This window comes from Panthera tigris, chromosome X, assembly GCF_018350195.1.
Source record: "Panthera tigris isolate Pti1 chromosome X, P.tigris_Pti1_mat1.1, whole genome shotgun sequence".
Lineage (NCBI taxonomy): Eukaryota > Metazoa > Chordata > Mammalia > Carnivora > Felidae > Panthera > Panthera tigris.
Window position 1 is genome coordinate 125,609,192 of NC_056677.1, and position 9,528 is coordinate 125,618,719.

Sequence of the window (9,528 nt, forward strand, 5' to 3'; positions counted from 1 at the left end):
GCAGAGGGAGGGGGCCACAGAGGAGAAAGCGTCCCGACGCTGCTGGCCTCCGGGCGGCAGGGAAAAGATGGTTCCAGACCTTCTAGGAGGAGGGAAGGCTTGTGCAAAAGCCCAGAGGTGAATCAGGAGCCAGACGCGGGACGTCAACGTGATGCGGAGGGCAGAGGGAGGGAGGGGCTGGGGCCACGCTGGGGAGCCTGGACTTACCTCGGAGGCTACGACGAGAAGAAGCCAGCAAAGGGTTTTCAGCAGGAGAGAGGGAGGCGGCCCGCAGCTCCGCTTATGGCAGGTGTGTGGAGGGCTGTTTGGAAGGAGGCAAGAGGGCGCAGCTTGGTCCCCGTCCCCTGCGGGCAGCAAGGGAAATGGGGCTCCCATACCACCCAGCACGTCCACTCCTGGCTTAAACCCAAGCCAACTGAAAACAGATGTTCAATCAGACACTTAGATGTGAACGTTCATAGCAGTGGTGTTGATGATAATCTGCAAGCAGAAACAACCCAGAAGCCCATCAACATGAACGGACACACAGAATGCGGTCCGTCCGGGCGACGGCGGCGACTCGGCCGGAACGAGGAATGCGGTTCTGACCCCTGCCACAGCAGGACCTGCCACAACAGGACCTGGAGGGCGGGGTGGAGTGAGAGCAGCCGGACACAGAAGCCCGCATGGTGCGTGATTTCACGGACGGGAAATGTCCAGGACGGGCAAATCCGCGGAGGCCGAACGCCGACGGGTGGGTGCCAGCGGCCGGGGAGGTAGGAAATGGAGGGACTGCGTAAGGAACATGGGCTTTCCTTTTGGGGTGGGGTTCTGGAACTGTAGAGGTGATGGTCACTGTACCGAGTGCCACTGTACTGTGCCCTTTAAAAGGGTGAATTGTAGGTCATGTGAATTTCACCTCAGAAAATAGATCTGTAGATAATACGTGATAGATACATTGATTGATAATAGCTGGATGATGCATGATCGATAGGTAATAGAGAGATGATATATACAGAGAGATGATGGATGATAGATAAAGGTAAAAGCCCTTAAAGCACCACTTTAAGCAGCCCAGGCAAGATGTGCTGACGCTTCAGATCCTGGATATATAAGAGCGAGATTAGAAGAAAGTCAAGAAGCATGGGGGTTGGGGATCAGACTCGGGGGGAGGTAGACAGGGATAGTCAAGATGACCCTTGGGCTCTGGCTGACGTGGCCAGGTGGGTGATGGCAGCCTTCGCTGAAGGAGGGCAGGTGGCGGGTGAAGATACGAGGAGCCTGGGGAGGAGGTGCTCCTCACTATGCTTGGTAGCTCAAAGAGACAAAACTTGTGGGACTAGGGGTGCCTGGGTGGCTCAGTCCACCAAGCTCTGACTTCGGCTCAGGTCATGATCTCGCGGTTCATGGGTTCTAGCCCCACATCGGGCTCTGTGCTGTTGGCACGGAGTCTGCTTCGGATTCTCTGTCCCCCTCTCTCTGTCTCTTTCCATCTCTCTCTCTCTCTCTCTCTCTCTCTCTCTCAAAAATAAACAAACATTAAAGAAAGAAAGAACTTGTAACGCTATAGGAAAAATTGAACACGCTTCATTAATGGACATCGCAAAACTAGAGACTACACATTCTTTTCGAGTTCACCTTGAACATTTACTAAAACTCATCATGTCCCAGGCCGCAAAACGAGCTGCAACAAATACTAAAAGAATTGGTATTGTACAAATGACGTTCTCAAACTGTGAGAGAATAAAATCCTAAGTCCGTAACACAACTAAGTCCTCTCATATATTTGGAAATTTTAATGTACAAATGTAAATTTTAAAATACACTTCCACCTAACTGGGGCAAGAAGAATTATAATGAAATTCTAAAAACGGAAGTGAGCAACAGTGAAAACACTACGTATGAAAACTTACGGGATGTATAGCTCGAGCAGTGCTTAGGAGGAAATGTATAGCCTTAAAGAGCTTAAGATGAGCACAACTCAGGAAGCTAGAAAAACCACGGTAGAATAAACGCTAAGAAAGCAGACCAAAGGAAATCACGGAGACAGCAGAAATTAATGAAATGGAAAAAAGAAAGATCAATAAAACGCAAAGTGTGTTCTCTGAAACTCGTAAAATAAACAAGTCTCTGGCCAGAACGGAAGGAGAGAAGTTACGAGGGAGCGTGAGCACCTGGGGAGTCCTGGCTCGACAAATCTGGTGCAAATGACACTAAGGGGATGACCAAGGTGGAAAGGAATGAACTCACCACAGAAATGGGATGGGTGCCTACCAAGGATGTTTTAGAAGCTGGAAGACAGGTGGGGGAGTAACAGGTGATTCAGGAGACCAGAGCAAAGTTTTAAAACTGCAGGAAGAGGCAGCCAGGAGCAGGGGCTGGTTTGCACAAGACCTGGAGGCATGAGATCTCTCAGAAGAAAATATGTGTGCATGCTCGGTCAGGGGTGGGGGGGGGGGATTGATGGAAAATCTGTATAGGAAGCTGCTTGATCTTAAACACACTCACACACACACACACACACACACACACACACATATAAAGAAGCTGTAGGGGCCTGGGTGTCTCAGTCGGTTAAGCGTCAGCCTCTTGATTTCGGCTCAGTCCTTGATCTTGTGGATGGTGAGATCGAGCCCCAAGTTGGGCTCTGCACTGACAGCACCAGGCTTGCTTCGGATTCTCTCTCTCTCTCTCTCTCTCTCTCTCTCTCAATAAATAAATATTTTTTTTAAATAAAATAAAATAAAGAGGCACCTGGGTGGCGCAGTCAGTTAAGCATCTGACTTCGGCTCAGGTCATGATCTCACTGTTCCAGGGTTCCAGCCCCACCTCGGGATCTCTGCTGTCAATGCAGACCCCGCTTCGTATCTTTTGTCTCCCACTCTCTCTGCCCCTCCCCTGCTCATGCTCTCCCTCCGTCTCTCTCAAGATGGAATACACATAAAATGAAATAAAATGAAATAAAATATTAAAAAAAATAAAGAAACTGCTAGACACTCACATCCTTGCCCCACCTCTTGCAGAAGACCGGACTTCACCCTTGATGTAGTTAGGACAGAAGGCCCGTGCAAATGCAAGCTAAAGTCACGGTGAAATATCCCTGTATTCCCACTGATTGGCAGAAATTAGAAAGTGTGACCGCCCTGGGCACTGGCGATGCTATGCGGCAGCAGGAACTCTTACACTGCGGTGCGGAGCGGAGGGTGCTATGTGAAAACGATCTGTCCTTATCCAGTAGACTTAAAGATGTACATACGTATGACTTAAGGATGTCACCCCTGGGCACATCCTGGAGAGGCTCTTTTACAAATAAACCAGATGGTTTACAAATAAACCATCTTATAACAAGCCAAAGCCAGAAACGAGCCAAGCGTCCAGTAGCAGGAGAATAAACACGGTATGTTAGAGTCATAGGACAGGAAACTATTCGGCAATAAGAGTGCCATCCTTGCTCAGGGACCATGCTAATATCTGTATCGCGCCAATTTCAGCGTATGTGCTGCCGCAGCGAGCCCTCGGCAATAAGAGTGAGGAAACCACAGCCCCGCGCAGCAGTCTGGACTCTGTCACAAGTGTGATATGGGATTAAAGCGACAAGTTACAGAAAATTGCATCTGGTACGATTCCATTTATATAAAGTGCAGAATATACAAAACTAAATCATACTGTTTCGGGATAATTCTTATTTGGGATAAGTATAAAGAAGAACAAGGAAGGGCGCCTGGGTGGCTCAGTCGGTTAGGTGTCTGACTTTGGCTCAGGTCATCATCTCACGGATCATGAGTTCGAGCCCCGCGTCGGGCTCTGTGCTGACAGCTCAGAGCCTGGAGCCTGCTTCGGATTCCGTGTCTCCCTCTCTCTCTCTCTGCCCCTCCCCCGCTCATGCTCTGTCTCTCTCTCTCAAAAACAAATAAACATAAAAAAAAAAGAAAAACATGGAGGGATCGTGGTTACCTCCATTGAGTGAGGAGGAGGGTACTTGGGGGCTTCAGAGGCTTTGGGAGTGCAGTCCTCCAGGGGATGGCGGGGATGTAGGCATAGCGCTTTATCGTCATTCTCTACACAGTCCACAGAACTGGTGTGTTCTCTTGTGTATGTATTACATCGGATAAGATGAAGCTGCCATTTTTACAAGCCAAAGATAGCTGGATATTAAGCAATTCCATCTGCTTTTGACCTACCAAATTTCATAATAATAAAACCAAAAGACTTTATCCTAACAAATGCAAAATTGTGACGAAAGGGACATGCTCCTAATAAAATACGTTTATCAAAAACTAAGTCGAAGTAGAAAAACTCATGCAAAAGTTCACATGGACTCTCAAGGGACCCCAAACAGCCAAAACAATTCTGAAAAAGAAGCACAAAGTTGGAGGAGTCACACTTCCTGATTTCAAAACATGCTACAGGAACCGAAATCGTGTGGTGTGGCATGAAGACAGACAGACAAACCGACAGGACAGAGCACAGACCCCAGAATAAATCCTGACAGAGAAGGTCAGACGATCTTCGAAAGGGTGCCGAGACCACTCAGTGGGGGAAAGGATGATCTCTTCAACAGACAGAGCTGGGAAACCGGACATCCACACGCAGAAGAATGAAGTTGGACCCTTACCTTACATCGTGCACACACACCCATCCAACATGGCTTAAAGGCCTAAATGTAAGACCTAAGACTATAAAACTCCCGGGGCGCCTGGGTGGCTCAATCGGTTTAGCGTCCGACCCCTGATTTTGGCTCAGTTCGTGATCTCAGGGAGCCTGGGTGGCTCTGTCTGCTAAGTGACCCACTCTTGACTCGGCTCTTTGACTCACGATCTCACGGTCCATGGGTTCGAGCCCAGTGTCGGGCTTGGTGCTGACAGCATGGAGCCTGCTTGGGATTCTCTCTCTCCCTCTCTCTCTCTGCCCCCTCCCTGCTCTCTCTCTTTCTCTTTGCCTCTCTCTCTCAAAATATAATGAATAAACTTGAAAAAGAACGGAAAATATCAGGTGTTGGCAGGGATGTGAAGAAATTGGAAACGTGTGCACTGTTGGGAGTTATAAAATGGTGCAAGCGCCATGGAAAACAGTATGAAGGTTCCTGAAAGAATTTAAACTAGAACCACTACGTGATCCCGCAATCCTACTTCTGGATATATATCCAAAGGAGTTGAAAGCAGAGATTTTTGTACGTCCATGATCATGGCGGCATTATTCACGATGGCCAACCTCAGCAGCCACCAGCTGATGAATGGATGAACAAAATGTGGTCTATCCATGCAACACTACTTTCCTAAAACAGGAAGGAAATCCTGTCATAGGCTACTGCACGCATGAACCTTGAGGACATTATGCCAAGTGAAATAAGCCAGGCACAAATGACAAATACTGTATGATTCCACTTCTACAAGGAATCTAAAGGGATCAAATTCATAAAAATGGAAAATAAGATGATAGGTGCCAAGGGCTGGAGAGGGGGGCAAAAGGAGAGTTGTTAATGGGTATAGAGTTTCAGCTTTGCAAGATGAAAGTTCTGGAGATCTGTTTCATAACAATGTAAGTGTACTTAACATACTGAACTGTATACCTAGAATGGTTCGGATGGTAAACTTTATGAATTTTCTATCACAATAAAATATTGACTCAAGAAAAAGCAGAAAACCTGAACAGTCCCATAATTATTAAAGAAAATGGATAGGTAGTTTAAAATGTACGGATGGGGGCGTCCAGGTGGCTCAGTTGGTTAGGCATCTGACTCTTAATGGCGGCTCATGAGAGTTCATGATCTCACTGGTTCGTGAGATCGAGCCCCAGACGGGCTCTGCACTAACAGCCCAGAGCCTGCTTAGGATTCTCTGTCTCCCTCTCTCTGCCCCTCCCCTGCCCATTCTCTCTCTCTCTCTCTCTCTCTCTCTCTCTCTCTCAAAAATAAACATTTCTTAAGGTTAAAATGTGTGGAAAGAGGGGCAAAAGACTGCAAAAACAAGGTTTATAGATGAATTCTATCAAATCTTCAAGAAACTAATAACTGTCTCTCTCAGATCACTAGTCCCAAGGAACAGAAAAGGCAAAATGCTCTCCCAACACATTTTATGATGCCTCTATATCAAAACTCAACAAGGATAATACAAGACGGGAGGAAGAAAGAAAGAAAGAAAGAAAGAAAGAAAGAAAGAAAGAAAAAGAGGAAGAAAGGAAAGAAGGAACACAGGCAGGAAGGGAGAGAGAGAGAAAGGGAGGAAGGAAGAAAGGCCAATCCCGAACTATATATGAAGAGAATACACCATGACAAGGTTGAGTTTAGCCCAGAAAACGTAAAAGTGGTTTAACATTAGAGAATCAATTACTGTAACTCACCATATTAACAGGTGAGAGGAAGAAACTCCTGTTACCATCTCAATACACTGAGAAAAAGCATTCGATAAGAATTGAACACATAGCAAACTAGGACTGAAAGGGAGTCTCCTTACTCTCATAAAGGCGTCTAGCAAACACCGCCTGCAAACATCCTACTTAACGATTAAACTGAGAACATTCTTTCTGCTTTGATTCCATGTTGTACTATCCAGGGAAGGAAGAGAAACAAAAGAAACTACAGTTAAAAGGACTGGAAAATGGGAGAAGATATTTGCAAATGACATTAGATAAAGGGTTAGTCTCCAAAATCTATAAAGAACTTATCCAACTCAACATCCCCCCGCAAAAAAAAAATAATAATAATAATAATAATAATAATAATCCAGTGAAGAAATGGGCAGAAGACATGAATAGGCACTTTTCCAAAGAAGACATCCGGATGGCCAACAGACACATGAAAAGATGCTCGACTTCACTCATCATCAGGGAAATACGAATCAAAGCCACACTGAGATACCACTTCATGCAGGTCAGAGTGGCTAAAGTTAACAACTCAGGAAACAAGAGATGTTGGCAAGGATGTGGAGAAAGGGGAACCGTCGCGCACCGTTGGTGGGAATGAAAACTGGTACAGCCACTCTGGAAAACAGTACAGAGGCTCCTCAAAAAGTTACAAATAGAACTACCCTACGACCCAACAATTGCACCACTAGGCATTTATCCACGGGATACAGGGGTGCTGTTTCGAAGGGACACACGCACCCCCATGTTTACAGCAGCACTATCAACAATAGCCAAAGTATGGAAAGAGCCCAGATGTCCATCGACGGATGAATGGATAAAGGAGATGTGGTTCATATAGACAATGAAATGAAATGTTACTCAGCCACCAGAAAGAATGAAATCTTGCCATTTGCAATGACATGGATGGAGCTAGAGAGTATAATGTTAAGCTAAATAAGTCAGTCAGAGAAAGACAAATACCATATGATTTCACTCATATGTGCAATTTAAGAAACAAAACAGGTGAACATATGGGAAGGGAGGAAAAAGAGAGGGAAACAAACCATAAGAGACTCAACGATAGGGAACAAACTGAGGGTTGATTGCAGGGAGGGGGTGTGGGGGAGGGGAAAATGGGTGATGGGATTGACGAGGGCACTTGTTGGGATGAGCACCGGGTATTGTATGTAAGTGATGAATCATTGAGTTCTACTCCTGAAACCAACATGACACTATAGGTTAACTAACTAGAGTTCAAATTAACATTTTGAGAAAAAAAAAAAAGGACTGCAAAAGAAGAAACAAAGTAGTCACTAGGCAGATGACATGATTGTATAAATAGAAAACAAACAGAATCCACAAAAGGATTCCAAAAAGCATTACTAGACGTAACACCAGCAGCACAATCAGAAGGTAAATTAAAAAGAAGACAGCATTTATCATGGTATGAGACATCTAACAAATGATGCGCATGTCCTTTGGGGAAATATGTATTTAAAGGACCTTATTAAATAGAGATACGCTATGTTCATAGACGGGGAAACAAAATTTTAGAGGTGGCTAGTCTCCAAAGGGTTTCAAAATGGAACAAAATCTCTACTTACCCCTTCGAAAAAATCCCAACAGAGTTTTTCCTGGAACTTGACAAACTGCTTCTTAAGCTTAAAAAAAAATTTTTTTTTTAATGTTTATTTTTGAGAGAGACAGAGTGCAAGCGGGGCAGGGGCAGAGAAAGAGGGAGACACAGAATCCGAAGCGGGCTCCAGGCTCCGAGCCGTCAGCCCAGAGCCCGACGCGGAGCTCGAACCCACAAACTGTGAGACCATGACCTGAGCCGAAGTCGGACGCTCAACCGACTGAGCCACCCAGACGCCCCTGTTTCTTAAACTTTTAAGGAAAACTAAAGGGTCTAGTATAGGCAAGATAATTTTGAAAGATGATGAGAAGAAGGAGCAGCCAACTGAGGGGGAGAGCGAAGGAGAAGAAAAAGGAGGAAGAGAAGAAAAAGAAGCTTTCAAGCTTTAGTAAGTTTAACAGAGGTAGAGAAATCAACCAAAAGGACAGAAGAGAGAGCCACGGGCACATAGGCTTGGGACAGTCAGTGGAGCTGGGTGGGCTGAACACGGGGGCAAGGAGGACAGCCCCCCATGTGGAAAAGGAGAAGGTACATGCAAACAAACCCATTCCGGAGGGACGGAAGGATACCTGAGCAGGAAATTACGGCGGTGGCACATGGCCTGTGACCCGGCGAGCCTCCCGCCAGCGTCTGGAGAGTCTGGCAGTGGGAAAGCAGTCAGCGCCAGGACGCCGGGCACGGCACCACCGGGCGCTTGGACCAGCGACGGCCGCCTCCCCACCCCTCGAGGGGACGCTGATAAATGCGCCATCGGCAAGGATCAGCACAAACACATCTCCCCAGGGCCGTGGTGAGGGGAAGGGGTCGTCGGCAGAAGGAAGCCCACCACACGGCTCCCTTTCTAGGAGATTTCAAGCGCACAAAACCTGGAAACATCCTCCATGGTTGCCACCAAATTCAGGCTCGGGGCCGCCACCTGCTCCAGATGGCCTTGCAGGCCATATGCACGCAAAGCTATTCAAAATCGTGTTGCGCAGGGCGCAGACATGGCTCAGTCGGTTGAGCGTCCGACTTCGGCTCAGGTCACGATCTCACGGTTGGCGGGTTCGGGGCCCCGGGTCGGGCTCTCTGCTGTGGGCAGGGAGCCAGCTTCGGATCCTCTGTGCCCCTCTGTCTCTGCCCCTCCCCTGGTTGTGGTCTCTCTCTGTCTCTCTCAAAAATAAATAAACTTACAAAAAGCGGTGCCGTGAGACTACAGGTTTATTTTCTTCTGTGGAAAGGGAGGAAAAACGTTGCCATTGCCGAGATGGAAGATGTCTTTCCCGAGGTCAGTCAGGACATACGTGTGTGTGAGGTGCAGAGGCGGAGGGGTGGATAGGGTTGGGAGGTTGGGGGGCCGGCTGGCTCCGGGGCTGCTGGGGGACGGTCTTTCCAGTCTTACTGTTCAGAGCCCTGCCCTTGTGTCCCCCCCACACACACTGTCCCTCCCCAACAGCCCGGCCCTCCTGGGGCTCCTAGATCCCTCCCCGGCCCCCTGTGGGCACCTCGTCTTCCCCCTGGGAGGGCGCGGAGAGGGAGGCAGTAACATATTGAGCACCTGTGCTCCACATCCGCGGGCCCTCGGGCTCAGG

At 47.5% G+C, this 9,528-nt stretch overlaps 1 non-coding gene across 1 annotated transcript; it reads right to left on the bottom strand.

Moving 5' to 3' along the window:
• Positions 1-3,390: 3,390 nt before the first annotated feature.
• On the bottom strand, positions 3,391-3,494 carry LOC122235599. Its single transcript, XR_006213644.1, has one exon. It is a non-coding gene; the product is annotated as a U6 spliceosomal RNA (small nuclear RNA).
• Between the last annotated feature and the right edge of the window lie 6,034 nt (positions 3,495-9,528).